The sequence below is a fragment of the Balaenoptera physalus genome (assembly GCF_965194825.1).
Source record: "Balaenoptera physalus genome assembly, chromosome: 7".
In the NCBI taxonomy this organism is placed as follows: domain Eukaryota; kingdom Metazoa; phylum Chordata; class Mammalia; order Artiodactyla; family Balaenopteridae; genus Balaenoptera; species Balaenoptera physalus.
The window spans coordinates 5675069-5700584 of NC_138886.1; the positions used below are offsets into that span (position 1 = coordinate 5675069).

At 41.1% G+C, this 25516-nt stretch overlaps 1 protein-coding gene and 1 long non-coding RNA gene across 6 annotated transcripts in view; one reads left to right on the forward strand and one right to left on the reverse strand.

Moving 5' to 3' along the window:
* The window catches only part of ABL1 (ABL proto-oncogene 1, non-receptor tyrosine kinase), a gene marked incomplete at its 5' end in the record, with an annotated part of 131256 nt that overhangs the window by 101162 nt on the left and 4578 nt on the right, over window positions 1–25516 (reverse strand). The window lies entirely within an intron of this gene.
* The window catches only part of LOC309663790, a 42480-nt gene extending 16964 nt beyond the window's left edge, over window positions 1–25516 (forward strand). The window contains exon 2 of the long non-coding RNA XR_014265471.1: window positions 1–25516. This is a non-coding gene — a long non-coding RNA (uncharacterized lncRNA).

A 25516-nucleotide genomic window follows, 5' to 3' on the forward strand; every position in this document is an offset into this window, starting at 1 on the left:
GTCCTAAGCCATCCAAAAAAGGACAGGACGACAATGTGAAGACCAGGTTTGGTGAGAACCCATTAATGCGAAAAGAAAAAGCCCCTGAAAGACCTGCCCTTCCTCCTCTTCATAATCATAGGGCACATTCTCATCTGTGCCCTAATGAGCCACGTCCAACACAGCCACCCCGGCAGCCTACCTACTCGGCCCTACAATTTCCTATCAGAAGCCACTGTTGGCTGGGGCTGCCGTTCACAACGGGTTTTCCATTCTTTTCTCAGGGTCCTTCTCAGAAGTTTGTCTAGGATCATCCTTTCTCTCCCTGAGCCAACAGTAAGGCGTCTGGGGTGCCCGGCCGGACCCACTTTCCACACTGTGGTCACACGGCTTGCTCTGGTTATTCAGCCCGACCATGAGCAAGTGGCGGGAGACGCCGGGGGAGGCCAAGTGGGCTCGGTATGTGCGGGTGGAATGCCACGGCCACGGCCACATTCCTCAGAGCACACCAACGCACCGGAAGCCCCGGGCAGCCGTTTCTCCACAACCCTGGGAAACTTGTCGTGGGCGATGACCCGCACCCACTTGGTCTCCATGCTGCCAAATACAATCTGATGAATTTACCCAATTCTTTGCTTTATCTTCTCTCTCCTCGGGGAAGTGCTCAAAAAGAGACCAACACCCAGTCCTTGTGACAGTCTCCTTACCTAACTCTGCTGATGAATGGTTTTTCCACCAAGCCGCCGCACACAACTGATTTTTTGGTCAGTGCCAGGATTGGGAAAATGTGCCAGACTGTGATGCCCTATTGGATTTATAACACTTTCAAAAATTTCAACATTTGTTAAAGCATTAAGCTATGGTGTTAAAAAAAAAAAAAAAAAGGAAAAAGAGCTCTTGGTGGCCTAAGAGACAGATCAGAAACAGGGGCTGTCGGGTGGAATTACGGCTCTACGCCACAAACTGACTTGGATTTCCTCCTTGATAAAGAGAAATACATACTGATCTGTCCTTGTCAGCGTGCAGGTAAACTGTTCTACTGGACACACCTTCCAGAGGGGCAGTTCGCAGTATGTCTCTAAATCCTTTAAAGTACCTATTATTTCGATGCAGAAATCCCACTTCTAGAAACTTATCCTAAGGAAATAATAAGAACATACAAAAATGTATCATGAAGAAGATTCTGGGGAGAAAAACTGCAAACAACGTTAAGTGCTCATGAATAGGGGATTAGGAGAATAAATCATGATATATCCACATCTCTCACATGGCAGATTTCCATTCTGCCACACGTTTGTATGGCACTCCCTCCTCCTGCAAGAACTCAGCAGAGAAGCAGGTGAGCAGCACGCAGGTGAGCAGCACGCAGGTGGCCCCGGGCTGCTGGCTGCAGCGCTACCATCACCGCGCCAAAGCCTCGCCTAGCACCTCCAACAACCGCCTTGAGAAGCCGGTAAAGGCTATGGACCTTCTCACCAAAACAAAGGTCAGCAACGGAGTTTAGTCTGAACCAGAAGACCCAGATATACATTCCCCCTCAGGGTAATGAAACAAAACCACTTCAAGAGCTCTGGGGAGATGCATGGTACACAAGAACTTCACTTTGCAAGATAAATGCAATCCAGAAAGCTCGGCTCTTATTTTCTCCACTGGTTTCTGGATAAACTCAGCTATACTCCTAGAGAAGAAAATCTCCCTAAAGAGCATGGTGATGACTGCATCCTGGCCTCCGCAGCTGGGCGTGACGTGATCTCTGCCCCCTCGTGGCCACTCTGCCCTCTCCAATCAGCAGCCTGCCCACTCAGGACCTTCGCATATACTGCCCCTTGGCCTGCAATGTTCTTACTTCTCCAAAGCCTGCCCCTTGGTCCAGTCTCGGCTTAAATGTCTCCTCCTCCTGCCCTCCCCCCACCGACCCCATTATGTTAGGTTCGTTTCCCACTTGGGCTGGCAGAGGAGGTAGTGGTGATGGTAATGACAACACACAATTGCAACTAAGATTTCTGGATGCTCACTAAGTACCAGGACTTTTCCTCATTCACTTTACGTGTATTTCTCATTTAATCCTCCTTATAAACCAAGGATGTGGGTACCATTATGATGGTCACTGTACAGCTGGTATAGTAGTCAGCCCCCAAAATGGTCCCCAGTGATTCCCATCGCACCTGTTTAGTCCCCTCCCTCACTGAATAGGGCTCACCTGTGTAACCAATAGGATACTGCAGAAATGACAGTGTGACTTCTGCCGCCAGGTCATAAAAGACATAATGGTTTCTGTCTTGTGGTCTCTTGGGATTGCCTGCTCTGCAGCCACTCAAGCAGCCTGTGGAGAGGGCCATGTGGCCAGGAACTAAAGCCTCCTGCCGACCACCGCCTAGCCAGCTCTGCAAGTGAGCCGCCTTGGAAGCGGACCCTCCAGCCCCAGTCAAGCTGTCAGATGACTGCAGCCCCAGCTGACATCCAGCCTGCAATCTCAGTGAAGACCACAAGCCAGACCCAGCCAGCTAACCCACTTCTAAATTCCTGGCCCACAGACACTGTGAGATAATACATATTTGCTGTTTTAAGCCACTACATTGTGAGGTGATTTGTCATGCAGAAATAGATAACTAAACTAATACTGATGGGAAAACTGAGACTCAGAGTGTAACTAGCTCACAGTTACACAGCTTATAAGTGGTGGGACCAAAATGTTTGAATCCTGCTAGTCTGACTCCAGAGCCTGAGTTCTTAACCATTACACCAGGCAGCCTTCTCCACAGCAGGATTAATGCCCCAAAAGACCTCACAAGGCAAGAACCATGACTGTCTTTTTAATGCTGTAACCCCACCAAACACTAGTACAATATACCTGGCATATAGCAGATATTTTGTCAAAAGAATGAATAAATGGAGTGAATGAAATGCAAAGAATCACAGAAATGTTAAGAGTCAATGGTGGGATTATAGGTGACATGTTCTATTCTATACTTTGCTATATTTTAAATTTTTTCTACAAAGTACATGTATTATGGGGTTCACCTCACTTGAATTCAATTTGAACTGGGATCTGAAAGAAAAGAAAGCCAATCATCCAAATGCCCCAGGGCAGAAGAACTAGAAAGCAGTGCAAAGACCCTATGGTTGAAATGGATTTGTCATATTTAATGAATAGAAAGATGGGCCAACGTGGCTGTGAGGGGATGCCGGGGACATAGGCCAGATCTCAGTTAGGCGTTTGGCTTTTAGTTGAAGTGAAATGAGAAGCTACTGCAGGGTTTTTAGCAGAGGAGCAATATGATCTCATTTGCATTCCTGAAAGATTATTCAGGTTTCTGTATGAAAAATAAGTTGTAAAGCAGAAAGTCTGAAAGCAAGAGGAGGCCGTTGCACAAGTCCAGATGAAGTGAGGATTTGATGAGATGATTCCTATATAGTGCTTAGCACAACGCCTGGCAGACTTTATGCACCCAACTGTTATTTTTTCTTTGCAAATGCTCAATTTGAAGATCACTATAAACGTATGCAATCACTATAAAGTACACATGCACACAACACAGAATAAAAACTTACCATATTCTACATTCAATGGCATGGAAAAATGTTTACAATATATTGTTAAAGGTTTTTTAAAGAGCAAATGAACAGTCTCTATGCATGAGGGGCATGGCTCTAAGCAGAGAAATAAATCTGAATGGTTTCCACAAAATAAACAGTGGTTATCTCTAAATAGGATTAGAGATCTCAGTGCAGTTGTGGGTGATTTTTACTTTCTTCCTTATCCCTTTCTATACTTCTCAATTCTTTTTTAATGATGAACATTTATTTATTTAATAGAGATAAATATAAAATTGTTTTCATTTGTAGGAAAACACTTAACTTTTCTGTATACTTAAAGAAAAAGAAAGAAATTTGAAGAAATGGCTGGATAGTCCACTAAATGAAGATTTATATTATTTCAAAGGAGAAATAATATTAACTGGGAGAATCTTCTGATCACATTGCAACAGCGAAATGCAACATTCATGATAGAGCAGGGAAGAAATGATGCTCTCAATGCTGGATAACAGTGAACGGCTTCTTGTCTGTTAACGTCTAATGATGACTTTTTAAAAAATTCAAGGAGGAGTTGGTTAAAACAGAATATTTCAGCATTTCTTGATTTTTGTTCTCCTGGTCCTAAAAATGCTTCAAAACAAAAACCTTTCCTTCACAAAGAAAAGAGAAAAGGCTGTGAGAAGCTTCAGGGTGGGGAAGAACGGACAGGTTGGAGAGAAGATAGATGTCACTTTGCTAACCAGAAGTCAATTATCAGATTTTAGTAATATGCCAAAGACCGTGAATAGTCACAAAAGTAGGAAAAAGTACATTTAGCCACCAAAAAAAACTGGTAAGAGAAATTTTCTTCCTTAAAACGTAGAGAAGCAGTATAATGATTTATTATCCTAACGTTTAAGCAGAAAAGTCACCTCCTAATATTTTTGGGTCTTTTTACAAGGATCAGTTATGCAGCCCCTTGGAAAAGATCAGAATATTTCCTGCTTTCAAGAGCCCCTGACATTTGTAAGACTGGGAAGGGTGTATGTTAAGTGAACAGAAAGAAATCCAGGAACAACAGGTCTCTTGTTACAGGATGGTAGTGTCTATTACAAACCCAAGAATACCAGGAATCCATTTGATAACAATGTTCCAGTTCTTTTTTTTTTTTTTTTAAATAAATTTATTTATTTATTTTTGGCTGTGTTGGGTCTTCGTTTCTGTGCGAGGGCTTTCTCCAGCTGTGGCGAGCGGGGGCCACTCTTCATCGCGGTGCGCAGGCCTCTCACTGTGGTGGCCTCTCCCGTTGTGGAGCACAGGCTCCAGACACGCAGGCTCAGTAGTTGTGGCTCACGGGCTTAGTTGCTCCGCGGCATGTGGGATCTTCCCAGACCAGGGCTCGAACCTGTGTCCTCTGCATTGGCAGGCAGATTCTTAACCACTGCACCACCAGGGAAGCCCCTGTTCCAGTTCTTAATAATGCGAGTCCCCACACCAAAGGACTGCCTTTAAGGAGCGGGTAAGAGACCAAACACAGCAATTGCTTCTCCTTGGTACAGCAAAATGACATCCCAACGGCACCAGGATATGCAATCAAGGCAATGACAATTGGTTTGTGACCCAACATAAGGAGACCAATTTCAACCAGGTTAAATCATGAAAACTAAACAACTGCAACGTGGCCTGGGGTGAGCCTTCCAAGTCTGCAACAGGAGCCTGGGCTCCCGTCCTGGCCTCACCACTGAGTAAGTGAGAAGCGTGGCTAGTGAGTAATCCTGGCCCTGCAGTGCTATTGGGAGGATTAAGCAAGAGACTAGGAGAATCCCAGACACACAATATACTCAACAATTACTACGATAATGGCAGATATCCTGGGAAACGCTCACCCCTTGCTCCCGTGCCTGCAAGTTGTGCAGGCGCCCCCAGGCCCCCACAGCTCTGGAGAACGGTTGGAAGGCACCTTACCAGGCCTGCCTCTCCTCTGATGAATGAGAGAATGTCCTCTCTCAGTCAACCTCCCAAACCCAATGAAACAGGTATGATTTGGGCCGAAATAAGTAGTTAGGTCTGACGGCTAGTAAAGACAGAGTCAGAACTCCATCCCAGGTCTGACTGACTCCTGCGCCCAAACTCTTCGCCACTCTGCAAATCAAAAGGGGGACAATATGTCAAGCACCCAGCACATCGCCCGCTCAGAGTAAGCACTCAATATAAGTTGGCGAATCACCTAAGTAGCATTAACAATTTCCCTTCAAGGAAGGTATTACTGGTCCCAGTTTCTAAAGGAACTGAGGTAAAACTCCTGGGGGAGAAAAGACAGTGCCTGGGGGATGCCCTGGAGGGACCACAGCTTCTTAGCTTTCTCAGAATCTTCCTCAAACTCCTCCAGTTTCTTGTATGAAAGTTAGATTCTCAGCAGGGCCTGTATGCTTCCCACCATCTGGCGCTCTCCTCCAGGAGGCGAGCAGCCCTTCCCAAGGGGGCTGATCTCAGAGCCTGTCTTAGAGCAACTTGTTCTGAGCTCTGAGAATGTACGCTTGAGCCAACCTCAGTTTCTTTACTTATAAAGCAAGCTTCTAAAAGGGCCCCAAACTGCCTTCCCACAAGGTCAGAAGAGCATTCTGCAGAATAAAATCCAGTGTTCAGGGTTCCCCCCCTTCCCTGAGGTCAACTATGTGGAGAGGAGAGCAGGCAGCACCAAGAAGGGCCCAACTCGGCCCAGGCTGAGGGCCTGGAGGATTCCAAATGCCCAGATTCCAGAACCGTGAGCGCAAGGCAAGAAAGAGCTTTGTTTTCATTTCCTTTTAAAACGCCCCAGACACACACACCTCAAAACCTTCTTACAGTCAAGTCAAAGCGGACGCAGATCAGTTATCACATATTAGAACGCAGCCAGCCAGCGCTGACGCTGCAGAGGCCAGCAGCCGGCCCGCACCGCGGGTACGGAAGTTCCCTTAGACATCCAAAGATGATTCGGCAAGCAGCAGCAACAGAAACAACACCTTCCCTTCACTCCCACAGCCCTACTAACTTCTCTTCTTTGCCCTAGACACTGTCAAGATAACTCCAAAGGTGAAGAGACAATGTTAGGGTAAAATGCGCTTCAATGGCTCGGAAGAGAAAACCTTCCATTTATAGCAGTGCTGAAAAATAGCTGAAAAAGGCACCAACTTTGTAGTGTTCGAATTTGTAAAATGTTTAAAAGTTACGAAGAACTACGTGACCCACTGAATTAGCTGACTGGAAATCTAAAGACTGCTGAAATTTCATGTGGAAAATCTGAGGTAAGTGTCTTTCATTTGACCAAATAATTAATTAAACTCCCTATCCAAATGCAGAAAGCCCAAGAAGCAGCTTTCTGCAGGAGAACTGGGGGGAAGCCTCGGTGTGAACCCGGTGTGTCAAAAGTCAGGAGAAAGGAAAAAATACAAAGCCTCCCAAATTCAGCGGCTTTCCTAAAGCAGTATAAATTTGGAAGCAGGCTACAGCAGGGAACCAACTTCTATTTGTTGATCTTTGCATTTCTAAACCTATCCTTGGGACTTCCCTGGTGGTGCAGTGGGTAAGAATCTGCCTGCCAATGCAGGGGACACGGGTTCGAGCCCTGGTCCAGGAAGATCCCACATGCCGCGGAGCAACTAAGCCCGTGAGCCACAGCTACTGAGCCTGGGCTCTAGAGCCCAAGAGCCACAACTACTGAGCCCGAGCCCGTGTGCCTAGAGCCCATGCTCTGCAACAAGAGAAGCCCCCGCACCGCAATGAAGAGTAGCCTCCCCGCTCCGCAACTAGAGAAAAGCCTGTGCACAGCAATGAAGACCCAAACACAGCCCCAAAAAATTAAAAAATTAAAAAATAATAAATAAATAAACCCATTCTTCTTCATAAGAAAAGGAGTTGCCCCTTTTCTCACGGAGAAATATTATACTAAATGGCTTATATAATGGGCCAACTACAATGCTTACAAATCACTTTTTAATAAATGAGAAGTGTAATCAACACTTTTCTGTATTTTGACAAAAACTTATCCTGACACTAAAGAGTGTTCTTTCTGCACAAAGTCCTGAAAGGCATAGGTCCTGGAGCGTGTCCTGGTCCTCCTCGGTCACCTGAAGTGGACATCTACAGATGGCAGCTCACAGACGCCATCTCTGGGGACCAGGCAGAGCAGCATCCAAGCAGAGGCCCCTTGCGCTGGGTTTGCGCAGAGCGCCCGTATTCCACAACCCCACACGCCCAGGGAAAGGACCTCCAGGGCTGGCGCCAACGACTCAACAAAATAGAGCTTTGCTTGGCTTTTCCAACATAGCAAAAAGGGGAGAATGGGTCAAAAGGGTCTCCTAATGTACCCACTACTATAGCTAACACATCAAATACACCTTATGAGTGAACAGGAAAACCACATGAAGGGGCGTGTCTTACTGAACCTACAGGAAATAAGTCCTACCAGGCACTTATTCTCATCATTACATTTGATCCTCTCTAGAGACCCAGACTTCCAAGTCATGGTGAGAACCGTGAATAACATGGAAGTAAGTGAGGAGTGAGTGACACATGCGTACAAACCACAGTGCGAAGAGTGGATAGACACTGTCAACCCAACACCATTACTGAAGCATGTCCAGAACCAAAAGCCTTGCCTTCTGCTTACATAAGAACTACAAGGAACCACCCTATTTCTGTGAATGTCACTCCCATTTCTGGTCACCAGACTGAAGTTCAGAGAATCATTTTTACCTCTTCCCCATCTCTGCCCACTTGACCAGTCCAGTCAATCCCATATCCAAGAGGGCTCTTGGTGTCATCTTCCTTTCTTCAGGCTCTCCTTACTTCCTACTTAAGTGTCCTCCCTTCCACTTGCAACCTAAACTTAGATTACAGATTAATTTTGCTAAATCATGTGGCTCTGATCTTTTGACAAACTCCTTCAACAAATATTTATTGAACATGTACTATCACTGTTCTAAGTACTGGGGATACTTTCATGATGCTAACATCTATAACTTTCATTGGCCACCGAATATCTCTGGAATCTTTGGCTTGGCACTCAAGGTCATCACTGAAGTAGACCAAACGTGCCTTTCCATCTTAATCCATGTACTACCCTGAATATCCCAGCCAAGCTATTCCTAACATACTTTGCCCTTTGCCACCTGAAGCTATCGTCTCTCCCTTACTAGATAATAATCTCCCTGAGACTGTTCCCTAGTGTACTCAACAAAGATACTCAGAGAAGGAAGAGTCCTGAGAAGCCCCACTGTGTTCAAATCCCTCCTTATTGTCATATCTTGCCTCCTCTAGAATACCCCCAGTGACAGAATAATCATGGGCTTCCAAGGCACCCATTCTATTGCTTGACTGCTCTCCTTGTCTGAAAGCTCTTTCCACGCTAAGCCCAAACATGTCTTATTTTGTGACTGCCATCCACTTCTCCTAATTCTGCTTTCCAAAGCAGTGCAGGGTGAGACCAACTCCCTCTTATACAACCATCATTTAAATATTTTCAGACAGCTAACACACCTTCCCTTAGTCTCCTCTTCTCCAAGCTCAAAACATCACCCAGGTTCTTTAACTATTCATTATGCATTCATTCATTTAATATTTACTGAACATCCTATGTGATAGGCACTACCACACAATCTCTGCTCTAAAGGCATTTAAGAGGAAGTGACAGGGAGGCAATTATAACACAGTGCGATAAATAACACAGTGATAAGCAAAGAATGCTGTGGGAGCAGAGGAAGTGATACCTCTTTGGAGGGGGCGGATTCTGGTAGGTAGCACGGAAATGACATGTAATCCCATTTTCTGAGCCATGACCATTTTTAGGTTAAATAATGGGCTCTTCAATTTTCAGAGACTGAAACTTGGTACTATTTATTTATATTAAACCCCAAATGTCATATTAAAAGGAGCACAATTAGAATAACTTAATAATATAAAGATATGCCATCTACTTTGCATCAGCTCATTTATTCTACTCTACCATGCCCTTCTGAACCGAGGTTTTTAATTCTCAGATAACGGTTACCAGCGTTCATTTACTTGCCCGTCATAACTCAGTAAGAACTCAAGCATCAGAAGCTACTGTGTTGGACTTAATCAAGGACCAAACCACAACTTAGTACAATTTATTACTATAAACCACTGCTTCAAGAGAAGATAAATGGTCAGGACTTCAAATCTAGTCTAAGTGATGATTAAATGTCCCTAAAAGTGATCTACAGCAACATTAAACCAGCGTGAACTGCAGCCTGACAGAAGCAAAAAGATAAGCCCATATCATGCTTGGGATCATGGTGGTGGTGGGGCTTGGTAGAGATTTTTCATTTAAAAAGATAATTTGGTAGAGAATCAGCATGATTTAGATTTTTTATTATTCATTAGAAAGCTATATAACACTTGCCTCTTAAAATAGAACCAAGCATATCAACAACTCAGATAATACTTTATTTAAAAAATTTAAATTAAAGAAATTTAACAGAAGACAGATTAAATGGAATAAAAGAGACTTGGAACGTGTTATGGTACTGTACTGTGTAACAATGCTGTTAGGCGAGATTCTGCTATAAGACTATAATGTTCTTCTTTCTTTAGCTATGATTCAGTTCACGCTTTTCTTCCTCATACTTATGAAGGCAACAAAAAGACAAAAATTAAAAGGCATGAAGTTTTCTTTTCTTTCTTTTTTTTAAAATAAATTTATTTTATTTATTTATTTTTGGCTGCATTGGGTGTTCGTTGCTGCGCGCGGGCTTTCTCTAGTTGCGGCGAGTGGGGGCTACTCTTCGTTGCAGTGTGCGGGCTTCTCATTGCAGTGGCTTCTCTTGTTGCGGAGCATGGGCTCTAGGTACGTGGGCTCAGTAGTTGTGGTTTGCGGGCTCTAGAGTGCAGGCTCAGCAGTTGTGGCGCACGGGCTTAGTTGCTCTGCGGCATGTGGGATCTTCCCGGACCAGGGCTCGAACCCGTGTCCCCTGCACTGGCAAGCAGATTCTTAACCACTGCGCCACCAGGGAAGCCCCTGAAGTTTTCATATGAAAAGATGCTCACCATCATTAGCCAGCAGGGAAATGCAAATTAAAACCATAATGAGTACTCAACAAGAATGGCAAAAATAAATAATAATCATAATACCAAGTGCTGGCAAGGATGCCAGGAATTCTGGCATGGAAAGGTGCTGGTAGGGATGTAAAATAATAGCCACTCTGCAAAACAGTTTGGAAGTTTCCTATAAAACTAAATAAACTTATCACAAGAGCCAGTAATATCTATGCCCAGAAATAAACCCATGCACTTATGGTTAATCTACAACAAAGGAGGCAAGTATATACAATGGAGAAAAGACAGTCTCTTCAATAAGTGGTGCTCAGAAAACTAGACAGCTACATATAAAAGAATAAAATTAGAACATTTTCTCACACGATATACAAAAATAAACTCAAAATGGATTAAAGACCTAAATGTAAGACCAGAAACCATAAAACTCCTGGAAGAAAACATAGGCAGAACACTCTTTGACATAAATTGTAGCTATATTTTGGGGATCTGTTTCCTAAGGCAAAAGAAGCAAACACAAACGCAAACAAATGGGACCTAACTAAACTTAAGATTTTTTGCATAGCAAAGGAAACCAGTGACAACATGAGAGGACAACCTACAGAATGGGAGAAAATATTTGCAAATGATATGACCGATAAGGGGTTAATATCCAAAATATATATACAGCTAATAAAATTCATTATCAAAAAAACAACCCCATTAAAAAGTGGAAAGAAAAACTGAATAGACATTTTTCCAAAGAAGATATATAGATGGCCAACAGACACATGAAAAGATGCTCCACATTACTAATCATCAGGCAAATACAAATCAAAACCACAATGAGATACCACCTCATACCTGTCAGAATGGCTATCACCAAAAAGACCACAATTGACAAATACTGGCAAAGATGTAGAGAAAAGGGAGCTCTTGTACCTTGTTGGTGGGAATGTAAACTGGCCACTATGGAAAACAATATGAAAGTTCCTCAAAAAACTGAAACTAGAATTACCATATAATCTAACAATTCCACTCCTGGGTATGTATCCAAAGAAAACAAAAACACTAATTCAAAAAGATACACGCACCACAATGTTCACAGCAGCATTATTTACAAATAGCCAAGATATGGAAGCAACCTAAGTGTCTATCAACAGACGAATGGATAAAAAAGGTGTGGTATATATACATACAATGGAATACTACTCAGCCATAAAAAAGAATGAAATGTTGCCATTTGCAAGGACATGGATGGACCTCGAGGGTATTTTGCTTAGTGAAATGTCAGAGAAAGACACATACTGTATGTTATCACTTATACGTGGAATCTAAAAAATAAAACAAGTGAATGAATACAACAAAACAGAAAAAAAACCAAGAGGGAGGCTGAGGGAAATGTGACTACAGAACAGGAGAAGATGTAACAATGGAAGTGAGAGGTTGGAGGGATTCAAGGAAGGGGTCACAAGTCAAGGAATGCTGGTGGCCTCTAGAAGCTGGAAGAGGAAAGGAAGAGGTTCTTCCCTAGAACCTCTGAAGGAGCAAGGCCCTGCTGACACCACGACTTTGGACCAGCAATACTAATTTCAGACTTCTAGTTTCCAGAATAGTGGGAAAAGAAATTCCTCTTGTTTTAAGCTACCCAGTTTGTGGTAATTTGTTACAGCATCCATAGGAAACTAAGATGCTAAGTGAAATGAAAGTGTGTATTCCCATAAAAACTGTACACAAAGATTTATAACAACTCCATTCATAAGCATCAGTAACTGGAAACAAGCCAAATGTCCTTCAACAGGTGAATGAATAAACAAACTGTGGTACATCCATACAACAGAATACTACTCAGTAATGAAAAGGAACAAACTATTGTTATATGCAACACTTGGATGCATCTCAAAGGCCTTATGCTCAGTGAAAGAAGCCAGTCTTAAAAGGTTATACACTGCATGGTTCCATTTATATGACATTCTCAGAAAGACAAAATACAGCGACAAGAACAGATCAGTGGTTGCCAGGGGGCAGGGGTGAGGGGAGGGAATAACTGTAAAGGGATCACATGAGAAAGGCTATGGGGGTTATTGAAGTATTTTGCATCCTGTTGTGATGCGTGGTAGTTACACAAATCTTTAAGTTTTATTTATAGTCTATTCTATATCTTCCCTACTTAAATCAGCACTAGCACAGTAACAAAGGAGAATGAAATAACTTCTGAGCCAGAAAAATTCTCCAAAGACGTTTGGGTCAGCCCACTTTCATTGCACAATTAAATATAAACTTAAGGACTATAAAGTCAAAAAATGCTCCTATAGGGGAAGAGCCTCAAAGAATTCACCTGTTCCCTTCATCGTATGGGTAGTGAAGATGCTGGCAAAAAATAACACGGCTAATGCATAAGAAGGGAGGAGACTGAAAGCAAGGGCCTGGAAGACCAATCTCCAAATAACTGGCACAGAGCGTAAGGTTTACTTTAAATTCCTATAAATTTCTTTAAATTGACAGATTCCCAGAAAGTCATGAGGAGAATTAGCCATCACAACAACATAAAGAAAAAACACAAATACTCTGGTAGACCAGTAAATTTCTTAGGCTTTTGTCCACATAAGAAATCCTTCAGACCAAGGAAAATTAAAAGCTTGCTGGGTTGGTGACCACACACACTTATAAACCTCAGAACTTACCTCCAGCCAACTAACCACAATATATTACACCAAACTGTGCTTCACGAATCTGTCGTCTACACAGGTTCATAAATAAAACCTATGCAGACTCTGAGAAAAGAGCTGAAAAAATGTGTGCTAAACAAGAAGCAGTAGATTTGAGGATCAGATAACTTTGTCCTGAAGAAACAATAAATTACAGGAGGAAAAGAAAGGCAGCCATCTGGTCAGAGGACGCTGCTTCTCACAGCAAGAACTGCCTGAAGGCCCAGACGACAAGGGAATCCTCAGGGCGAGTCATGAGAAGCCCGGATTTCATGCAGCAGGGGTGGAAAGATCTCTACAGCTCACATCCTCCAATCACCCTATAGGAAGTACTTTGAAAAAAAAAAAAGTATTTACAGTTTAAGCAGGGGTCTCCTCTAGAATTTTCTGGAGGAGTTGCATTCCAGTGTCATCAATGTGTTCAGATATAACCCACGGATTTTACAGATAATCCATAATTACCAACCCTGTACAACCTTGTCTCAGGCAAACTGCTCATCACAACGTTATCACTACTAGAGTTTATTTCTTAATCTTTCTCTGGTGTAGTCTCTTTTGGCCTGCTCCTTATTACTGACAGGTATATTATTCTAGAATTATAAATAATAATAGCAGCAATAATTAATATTTGTTAGAGGCTAAGTGCCCGGCATTGTTAGACATTTTTTACTTATTATTTCATTTAATTCTCTCATCAACAGCACAATCAAGGTAAGTACTATATTCCCATTTTGCAAATCAGGAACCAGAGACTCCGAGAATTAAAACGACTTGTTGTACTGCCAGTTGCTAGCAATGCGCTCAACCAGTATCTACTACGTCAGTCCTGATGCCTGCGGTCACGCTGCTGCTAAGTGGTAAACTGGGATTTGAGTTCAGACAAAACCATGATTTCAATATCACCCCTGTCTCCCTGTTGGACTAGGAGATAAACACAGAAGCAGGAAATTGTCAAGGGACAAAATAACTATACATTCTATAGTCTGTACTTTCATTTCTGGGAAGGTTTGGTTTAACATATACTGTCACACTGTCAAGCCTTACTTTTCCAGGTCCACTTTTATTTATTAATTTGATCTTCAATTTGCTGGGAGCACAGTCTACTCTTTTAAAAACAGAATTCAGCCACAACCAAACAAGCGGGAATTTAATAATCAGCCAAACTGGGAGTTTTATGAAATCAAAAATGCTAAATTTCAACATTGATAAACATTTTTCCATATGCACTTCAAAGAACAGAGCTAAGGTCTGTTATCAAAAGAGTTCAGGCTGAAATCTGAGGGAAAGAACTTTAGAATGAGAAACCTAAATGTGAAAGTCATTTCCCGCTCACTCCGGGAGTTTCCATTTCCTATCATAAGCCAGAGTATGTAGGCAGAAGGAAGGGAGAAACGGGGAGCTTTGATTTTTTTTTTCCTTCTACCGAAAACTGCCAATCAAAACAGCAGGGTGCTCTATTAGTTCGGCCAGCAAAAACCACCCACACACTAGACAATTAAAGGTCCCAAGGAAGGGTAGTACCCTCTCACCTCCCTACCTTTACTCCTTGCCCACTTGGTCTTCATAAAAGCAAACAGGTGAGAAAATTCAACTCCAAAACTTTAAACACAACTTTGGCAAAAGGAAAAAAAAAAATATATATATATATATGGTTTGCTTGCTCAAAAAATTTTCAGATGAGTACATAATTTTGGGGACTTCCCTGGTGGTCCAATGGTTAAGACTCTGCACTTCTACTGCAGGGGGCGTGGGTTCAATCACTGGTCGAGGAACTAAGATCTCACATGCCACACGGCACAGCAAAAAAAAAAAAAAAAAAGTACATAAATTTTTACAAAAATAGAGACTGCTGCATTATATAATGGGAACCACCAGAAGTTTTTGAGCTACAAAACGCCAAACAGATTGCAACTTAGCATAAGGGCTCTGACGTTAATTGGTAACTATAATTTGCTTGCTCAAAAAATTTTTAGGGATAAAGGTACGTGATTTTTTACAAAAATAGAGACTGTTGCTCCACACAATGGGAACCACGAGAGGGTTTTAAGCTACAAAACCCCAAACTTAGATTGTTCTTAGCATAAGGACTCTGGCATTGTTTGGTAACTTTTAAAAATAATATGCCAAGGGCTCTGCACAGAGTCTAGCACAGAGAAAGCACTCAAAGGGCAGCTACAACAGGTAAGGAATGTATGACATTCTGGTGTCTAAGATGGGTTATTTAGATGCAACCCATTGTCTGTGAATCAGGGACGGCCTCCAGTTTTCCTAATGCACTTCAGAAGAGATGGAAGTGCTTTTGCTGAAATAGGGCTCAACCCAGCCAGCGGAGAAAAGCTTTTAAATGTAGTCACCCATACTTCTCAGAAGTCTGTCAGGAGAGTGCACTGTATTGGGTTAATAACTGAAAAGCCATGTGTGCATCCCATCTGACTCACTGCCAAGCGTACATCCTCAAAATGACATCCACTGCAGCTGGAGCCCATAAGTGGTAAAATGTACCAATATTCCTCACAAATGGCCATCCCTTGAGTTCAGCCAAAACCAAAGACAACCAGAGAACACACATGACACTGTAACCTTGATGGGCCTAGGAATGAGACTCACACCACAACAGAGGACTTAGACTATGGGGCAAATGGCCGAGTTCCTCCCTCTTGTCTGTAAAGCTTTTGATTTCTCTGTCGAATCTGAATGAGAGCCTTGCCAGGTAGAGTAATCTTGGTTGTAGGTTCCTCCCTTTCATCACTTTAAATACATCAAGCCATTCCCTTCTGGCTTATAGAGTTTCTGCTGAGAAATCAGCTGGTAACCTTATGGGAGTTCCCGTGTATGTTGTTTGTCATTTTTCCCTCGTTGCTTTTAATAATTTTTCTTTGTCTTTAATTCTTGTCAATTTGGTTACTATGTGTCTTAGCATGTTTCTCCTTGGGTTTATCCTGCCTGGGACTCTCTGCGCTTCCTGGACTTGGGTGGCTATTTCCTTTCCCATGTTAGGGAAGTTTTCGACTATAATCTCCTCAAATATTTTCTCGGGTCCTTTCTCTCTCTCTTCTCCTTCTGGGACCCCTATAATGCGAATGTTGGTGCATTTAATGTTGTCCCAGAGGTCTCTTAGGCTGTCTTCATTTTTTTTCATTCTTTTTTCTTTATTCTGTTCCACGGCAGTGAATTCCACCACTCTATCTTCCAGGTCACTTATCCGTTCTTCTGCCTCAGTTATTCTGCTATTGATTCCTTCTAGTGTATTTTTCATTTCAGTTATTGCATTGTTCATCTTTGTTTGTTTGTTTTTTAATTCTTAGATCTTTGTTAAACATTTCTTGCATCTTCTCGATCTTTGCCTCCATTCTTTTTCCGAGGTCCTGGATCATCTTCACTATCATTATTCTGAATTCTTTTTCTGGAAGGTTGCCTATCTCCACTTCATTTAATTGTTTTTCTGAGGTTTTATCTTGTTCCTTCATCTGGTACATAGTCTTTTGCCTTTTCATTTTGTCTATCTTTCTGTGAATGTGGTTTTTGTTCCACAGGCTACAAGATTGTAGTTCTTCTTGTAGTTCTTCTTGCTTCTGCTGTCTGCCCTCTGGTCTGGGTTCCTCTCTCTTGACGACTGGTCTGAAAAGGGCACAGAGTCCCCTGCTCGAGAAGGTCTGGGTCAGATGTACTGCAGCCCCCAGAGCCCCGGTGCTATGCAGTGGCAAGCAGCTGGGTGTCACCAATCCTAACCAACCTACTTTATCCCTTTTCTTAGGCCCTCATCCAATTTCCTTTTTACTACATTTTTCTCACCTCTCTCTTGTTTTTCTCTGTACTGGATTGTAAATGCCTGAGGACAGGTGTGGTCTTGCCCTCTTCTGGGTAAGCCACAATTCTTGGCCAAAACATGCTCTCCAGTGGGTTAACTGGCATCCCTGCTCATGGGTCTGCAACGGCATCTGTGGGCACAGGCAGACCCATGACTAGCACTCACACAGAGCAGAGCAGCCGCCCACTTAGCTTAGGAACTTTGTACCTGAGCACAGAGAAGGAGGCAGTTTCCAGTTCTTTCCAGCCCTACAATGAGAGGACATCCCAAAGAGCAAGGACATGGCTCTTTGGACTGTGTATTTGTGACCATTCATTACGGGATTCATTATGAATTTACTGATAAGTTCTCCAACAAGCCAATTTAAACAAAAACTTCATTTCTATTAAAGAATCATAAGTTACTGGCCCTTCTGACTCACTATCAACATCATGATTACACATTCTTACAAAGCAATGATGTGAACTTACACAGAAAGTCATACCAGGATTTGATCAACTTATAAAAATCCATCCAGTAACTATGACTTCATAAGTTGGAAACACTGTAACCCAAATGCACCCTGAAAACTGCTCTAAGGACACCTACATTTTTCTTACTTTGATCATGTATTACTTTTACTAGGAAATGATTACTTTTCATTTGAACAGGAATTAAAGTAACACTCATCAGGCTGACTGAACTTCGAATTACTTTCTGAATCAAATCTTCTTTGAATAATTTACAGAAATGCATGTTTTTTTAATAAAAAACAATGTAGCTATTTAAAAAATAATACATCTTTCTTATATTTCCTGAAGGCTTTTCTCTATTATGCCCATATCTTAATTAAACTTAAAAAAAAGAGCCCTCAAAAAAATTTTTTTCAGGAAACACTACGCATTTAATTTAACTGACAATGACATGATGGCATGTTCGTGAATTAGACAATGCCAAGGAGGGTGCTACTAATTAAACGTCACATGTCATGGCTCAGCCGAAGTAACACAGGGCTATGCAGGCAGCTTACTGCGAACACATAACAGAGGCAATGCACTTTTCTGTATTTCAAGAGCTCTATTTTCCCTGCTAGACTGAAAAGGCTCGCATATCACCCCCCCTACCCAAAAAAAAACAACACATTTCTCTAAGGGTAAAAATTTTTCCTTACCTTGTAGCCACTGAACAATATATTTTGTTCTGAATAGTGGGGGGTGGAGAGTAGTAACTATTACTATTACTCATAACAGCATGTTTTAACATTTTTATGTGTTATCGTTCATCCACACAAACCACCGGATCCCAGCAACTACCTCAAAGGCGATTCTCAAACAAAAACAAACCTTCCAGATGTGCTAATAATGATCACTTCTTAATTTCCATTTTTTCGTTGCTGTTAAAAATATCTGAAATTGTTGTTGTGTTAAATAACTTAATACGTTACAAGTGATTGGACTAGTGCCTGAATATAGTACGCACTCATCAAATGTCACCTGTCAGTACTGTCAGCCTCCGGAAGGAAGGGCAATTGAAAGACAAACATTATCATGACATTTCTTTCCCCTTAGGCAATGTTCTGACTATATCTTAGGCTATGAGGTTCTTAGCATTGGGATTTTTTTTTTTTTTGGTTTTCCTCCTAATTGACCGTCATTTCTCAAGAACAGACACTGTTGTGAGGCAGAAGCTGTTTTAACATTCAGGCAAACAGTAGCCAGAAGCATTCTTCAAGGTAGATACCGGAACTGGGCTGAGTCCTTGACCAGCCTTTCCCCCTGAGCACTCAGCAGGCTTTACCACTCTCCCCGTGGCTTCCTCGAAGCACAGTCTGGAACAAACATAAAAGGTCCTTAAGCCAGAAGTCCTGCGTTCTTTAAAGCTGCCCGGCGTTCAGCACGTTAGCTGGAGGTGCCAACTGCAGGACAAGCCAGGCTGTAGGGGCACAGGAGGGCTGGCAGTGGCTGAGCCAGTCAGTGCCCGAGAAGTGGCAGCGGCCAGGCCGCACGGCCAACCCAGGACTGGGTTTTAAGACAATATAAATAACGCGTTATCTTTAACAAAGTGCTGCTCTAACGTGGCAGTCCAGCAATACACCTCAGGGATATAATTAGTACACTGTGGTAGGGAGAAGTAAGAATATCCTTATAACACAGGATTTTGCCAATTTTACAAAACATAAAAACAAGTGTGAAAGTGGTATGTAAATTAAGAGCCTAACAAATATAAAGAATTATAACATCATTTGTCAATGGGATCTGTCGTTTTTCTCTCAAAAGATGGAAAGGTGAAATAATTGATCAAGTTAAAATGTATTGCTTTTTCAGCGAGAACACCGGTGGTGCAAGTAATAGTAAACCCAACACAAAATGACTTAAACTATAAGGAAACATACGACGTCACATAATTCAAAGTCCAGAGGCAAGCTGGCGTAGCAGCCCCACGTTGTGCCCACTCCCTCCCCCACTCCACCCGCAACACCAACCCCCCCCAAGGCTTTCAGGCTCCAGCCTGAGGCTGGCCGCCCTCTAGGTTTACACTGACGACCAGAAGCAAAGACGGTCCACCCCCAGCTCCAGGGAAGAAAGGGCCTTGCTTTCCGTCAGACTGGGTCAACTCAGAATGCTATGACTGCCTTAGACCAGGCGTGCTCAATCCTGGCTGCCTGTTAGAATCACCTGGAGAGTTAAAAGCAAAAACAAGGGGACACTTTGCAGCCCTTATGGTCAGAGCGTTCTATTTCAATAGTCCCTTACCCTCCCTCGCAATAAACTTTTTGAATAAAATCTCTCCTTAATAGAAAACCAAGCAAAAAACTGATGCTCGGGCATCTCCCCAGGCCAATTAAATCCTCCCTAGGGGTGGGACCTGGACAGAAGTCTTTTTAAGCTCCTGAGATTTTAATGTACAGCTACGGCTGGATACCACCTAATCAGGCCCCCTCCGGAGGCTGGGATGGGGCTGTTTCTTGTGAGATACCCGGGCAGTGATGGATCAGAGGACAGCGGATGCTGTGCAGGCAACCAACCTGGCCCTGCGCAGTTCCCTACTTCAGCATTTGCCACATAATGAACCTGGTGAGATGGTTCACGGCAAGGTAAATATGTATGTCCATTAAGCATGTTCAAAATGCTCAACCTAGCTCTCATAGGAGAGCTACTAATTAAATCCATAGTAAATCCAAAATACTATCACTTACTTAAAAGTCCCAAAACTTGGTAACACTCTCTCAGCTCGGCTCTGGGGATACAATCACTCTTGTGCATTACTAGTGAAGGGAACGTAGCTATCAACATAGTATCCATATTAATATCTATCTATCTGCTACTACTATCTACTAAGTAATATCTAGCTATTAATAAAAATTACAAATGCATTTACCCTTTAGCCCAGTACTCCCATTTTTAGGAATCTCTCCCACAGCTATACCTGCACAAGTATAAAATGACAGATATAAGGTTATTCTTGCAGCTTTGTCCATAATAGCTAAAGACAGGAAACAACCCAAATATCCAGAAACAGAGGACTAGTTGAAAAACCAATGGTACTTCCAAGACAGTGGGATACAACAGAAGCCAACGGAAAGAATGAAGATATCTATATTCCAATATGGAGAGATCCTAAGGATACATTAAGTGAAAAATTTTAAAAGTACAGAACAGTATATACTGCATGCTATCGTTTGTTTAATAAATATATATTTGCAAAAGAAACACTGGAAGGATAAGAGAAACTAATAAAACTGGCTTCCCAAAGGGAGTAGTGGAATAAAAAGTATAGAGAGGCCTGGGATAGAAGCAAGCTTCTCAGAATAGACATTTGTAATATAGTTTTATAGTTTAAATGTATGTAATGTAGTTTTGTAGTTAAATCAGAAATTGTACTATTTGAAATTATTAAAAATTTTAAAATAAAATTTAAAACTGTCACAAAGCATGGAAAATTTATAGGTTTCTAAAATTATGAACAATAAAATTAAATTTATTAAAGCATAAATTATAAGTTATAAATGCCTAAATAAGGTACTTTGTTATGTACTAGCATCCCCAAACACCCAACTACCAAAAGGTAAGAATATTCAATATAGTGTCAAAAACATATTCCACAAAGCAGTAAAAAAATAAACTTCTTGATTAGATGCATTCTAAATCTAAACACCCCGCTGCTCCATTTCAACGTTGTGAAGATTTTCAAAAGGCATTATTAGTCCATCTTCAAAAAAGTAATGTTTTTGACAGAAAAAATACTCAAGCTATCAAAAAACACTCGATTTCAACCCCAGCTCTATAATGAATCAGCAATATAATCCTAAAAACACTACTTCACCACCCTGAACCTCAGTTTTCTCTACTGAAAAGGAGGAATAACATCTATCCTATCTACATTATAGATTTCCCCCAAAAAAGTATATGAAAGTGCTTTTAAAATATTTAGATCTTTACACATCCGTAAGAAACACCCTCTGTAATTCAGGATTCTACAGAATCACCAATAAAACCATGAATTACTAAATGATATTTCAGAAGCAGAAAGTACAGAAGTTGAGGCTGAACCTACTCAATACCAGGGCAAATTCAGGAGTTGTTTGTTTTGACCAAATTCTTAATACTGGATTGGCTGCCTTTCTTTCTTTCTCATAAAAGTGAAAATGCCAAAAATAAAATCTATTTAAGTGAAGGTTCCAATTAAGTTTAGGTATTACTATAAATTCAGCCCAATACTCCTGTGCTATACTGTATTTCCAGATTCAGTTAGTGGCCACAAGCAGCCCTTGGCATAAAAAGATGAGAACCTAGGTGAAAGGTACTGCTGGCTCCAACAGGGGTCTCCCCACCACTTAACCACCAAGATCAAATTGAACAAGTACCCCCTTACTTCAGCCCGTTTATTGGACCTACCCCACACTGTTGATTCGAAGGCAATAACCACTTTCCCGAGCAGATGGCCAATGGTGGTCCTCAGGATTGTAAACTGGACACAAAGAGTCTTTTGTTGGCTAGCTACCTTGCCCCCTTGTTCTGGGGTAGTCTGCTGTCCTACCCGAGACTGACACAGTTCATGATACAGAGGGGGCACTGAGAAAATCACTTAACTAGATTCAATTCCATATTTACTGAGCATCTAGCCTGTAAAAAATATAGTGCTTGACCCATGAAGATGTATGAACTTGGTCTCTACCATCAAGGAACCAAGTACTAAGTATCAAAGAAAATTTGAAAGAAAATTTTTAATTTAAAAGAATTTTAGGACTTCCCTGGTGGGGCAGTGGTTAAGAATCTGCCTGCCAGTGCAGGGGACATGGGTTCGATCCCTGGTCCAGGAAGATCCCACATGCCACAGAGCAACTAAGCCCGTGAGCCACAATTACTGAGCCTGCGCTCTAGAGCCCACGAGCCACAACTACTGAAGCCCACCCACCTAGAGCCAGTGATCCGCAACAAGAGAAGCCACTGCACCACAACGAAGAGTAGCCCCCGCTCACCACAACTAGAGAAAGCCTGCGCACAGCAATGAACACCCAACGCAGCCAAAAAAAAAAGAAAAAAAAAAAAAAAAGAATGACCCTTAGAGTAAGGGCCATGCCTATGAACTGAGGATAAATCCAAAATAGACTCAATCTAACAAAACACAAACCAAACTTCAGGGTCAAAAGAGTATGTCAGTAACTTAACTTCCTGTCAGAACAAAATGAAAACCTCTCTAAAGTAAGACAAGATCCAAAAATCCCTACAATGTAACATACATAAGCCTGACATATAATAAAAAATGATTAAACATGCAAAGAAGCAGGAAAATGTGATTCATAATGTAGGGAAAAAGCAATCAATAAAAATAGACCCCAAGATGACCTGGATATTTAAATAAACAGACAGATCTTTATTATAAATACCTTCAAGGATTTGGAGGAAAAGATGGACCTAATGAGTGAAAAGATGGTGAATCTCAATAGAAAAATGCAAACTATAAAAAAGAACCAAATGAAAATTTCACAATTTAAAATGACAATATCTGAAATGAAAATTTTAAAGAAACTTAAGACTGGAAACTGCAGAAGAGTTAGTGAACTTGAACACAGATCAACAGAAAGTATCCCAACCGAAAAACAGAAAAAAAAAATTAAGTTTTGGTGACCTAACAGAGCTTCAAAATACATGAAACAAAAACTAACAGAATACTTATAGTTATATTTTCATTCTCAATATTGCTCATGTATGCCTATTCTTTTTCTTCATCAATCTTGCTAGACGTTCACCTAATTTACAAATTTCTTTCAAAGCCAGCTTTTGGTATTTTTATCATTTCTTAATTTGTTTTTTTTTTTTTTTGGTTGTGTCGGGTCTTCATTACTGCACACGGGCTTTCTCTAGTTGTGGCGAGTGGGGGCTACTCTTCACTGCGGTGTGTGGGCTTCTCATTGTGGTGGCCTCTCTTGTTGTGGAGCACGGGCTCTAGGTGCGCGGGCTTCAGTAGCTGTGGCAAGTGGGCTCAGTAGTTGTGGCGCACAGGCTTAGTTGCTCCACGGCATGTGGGATCTTCCCAGACCAGGGCCTGAACCTGTGTACCCTGTGTTGACAGGCGGATTCTTAACCACTGTGCCACCAGGAAAGTCCCTTAATTTCTGTTTTTATTTTTACCATTCTCTTCCTTCTGTGTACTGTGGGATTACTTTGTTTTTCTAGCTTCTTTAGTTAATTGCTTAGCCCCCTCCTTCCCCCACCCCTGCCATCTTTGTTTTCTAATAAACACTTTAAAAGCTAAAAAAAAATTTTAAGATAGAATTAAAAGCAAAGAAAACCCAAAATCTATCATAGCTGTGATTTTTAACATCCCCGCTCAGTAACAAAAGAGACCAAAAAGAAACTTAGCAAAAGTACAGATAAGAAAAGTATACAAAAAATAAGTAAGGCTGTAGAAGATTTTAAACAGCACTGTCAACCAACTTGATCTAATTCACATTTATAGAAAATTACAACCAACAACTGCAGAACACATATTCTTTTCAAGTACAAATGGAACATTCAGTAAGACAGGTCATAGGCTGGGCCATAAAATTAATCTCAGTAAATGTCAAAAAACTGAAATTTTACAGAGGATGTTCTCTGACCACATGGAATTAAGTTAGAAATCAGTAAGATATCTAGACTCTCCCAAATATCTGGGAAATAAACACTCCAAAAACAACACATCAAAATCTGTGTTCAAGAAGGAAGTGGGACCCAAGCAGAGTTTTGAAAGGCAGGTGGGTTTTGAACCCACAGAAGAGTGACGTCAGGGGCACAACCACCAAAAAGGCAAGGAGTCAGGGAACTGCAGAATACGCACACAGAAGACCTGAAGGGAGTGCTTCTTTTAACTGAAGCTCATCATCTAAGTAGCAATTTTAATCTTTTTATCCTGTAGACGCAGATAATATGCCTGACATACTCCTATGGGTATAATTCCTAACTCAATCATGTTAACTCATCCTTTTTCCTCCCACTCATAAAATTTATCTCTTTGCAACACACTTCACAACACACCAGCGGTTATCACACGGAGATCTGAAGCACAGATCTTAACCAATACAAAATGCTTTCTTGTTTTCTCCAATTTCTATTATTTTCTTTAACAGGATGTTTCATTTAAATAAGGTAAAAACTCTTTTTGTTAAATCATCTTTGATCATCCTCCGTTACTTATCCCATAACTGAAATTTCTGTATTCTTCTATATTATAAGCATATTTCTTGAAGTGGGCAATAACATTTCATGAAAAACAAGAAACCATACAAAATGTATTAGACTATGGAAAATAACAGGATGCCTTAAAAAAAATGTACAAACATACAATTTTGCATTTTCTTAGTTCATGTACCACAACCCCAATACCCAACATAAATATAGGGATATAATCTTTCCAAACAACCTCTTTTTAAGGATCTGATTGAACTTTAATACCTATAAGACTCAATAGCTGTATGTTCTCCCACCTCCTGATGTGTTTGAATGCTTAGTATAATTTAACAGTGATGAGAATTACAGTGTTGATCTATCAAGTTCCCATTCGATTACCTTGAATAAAGTTTTATTTGAAAACAGTTTTAAATTGAGAGTAAACAATTTCTTAAAATCATTTTTCAGTTAAGGTCATAGCAAAACATCTGATATAAACAAATTAAATAAGTAATACCTTGAAGGACATAGATGTACTAACTTAAAATTAGAAAATCCAGAAATAATTTGTAGAGAAAAAAAAAAGCTTCAATCTTTTTAAAGCATTAACTAGAAAAGCATTACAAAACTTTAAAAATTGAAATGATTTTATATTAAAAATATTCACTACAAAGAAAAACAGGAAAAATTGTGTGCAATTTTTGTTTAACTCTGCAACTTTCTGATTTAGAGGAAAAAAAACCCACGGAGATATAGGATTTAAAAATCATTCCCATGCAAAATTTGAATGTCGCCCCCGCCCCGCAAAAAAAAAACAAAAAAACACAAAAGATTCAAACTAATCC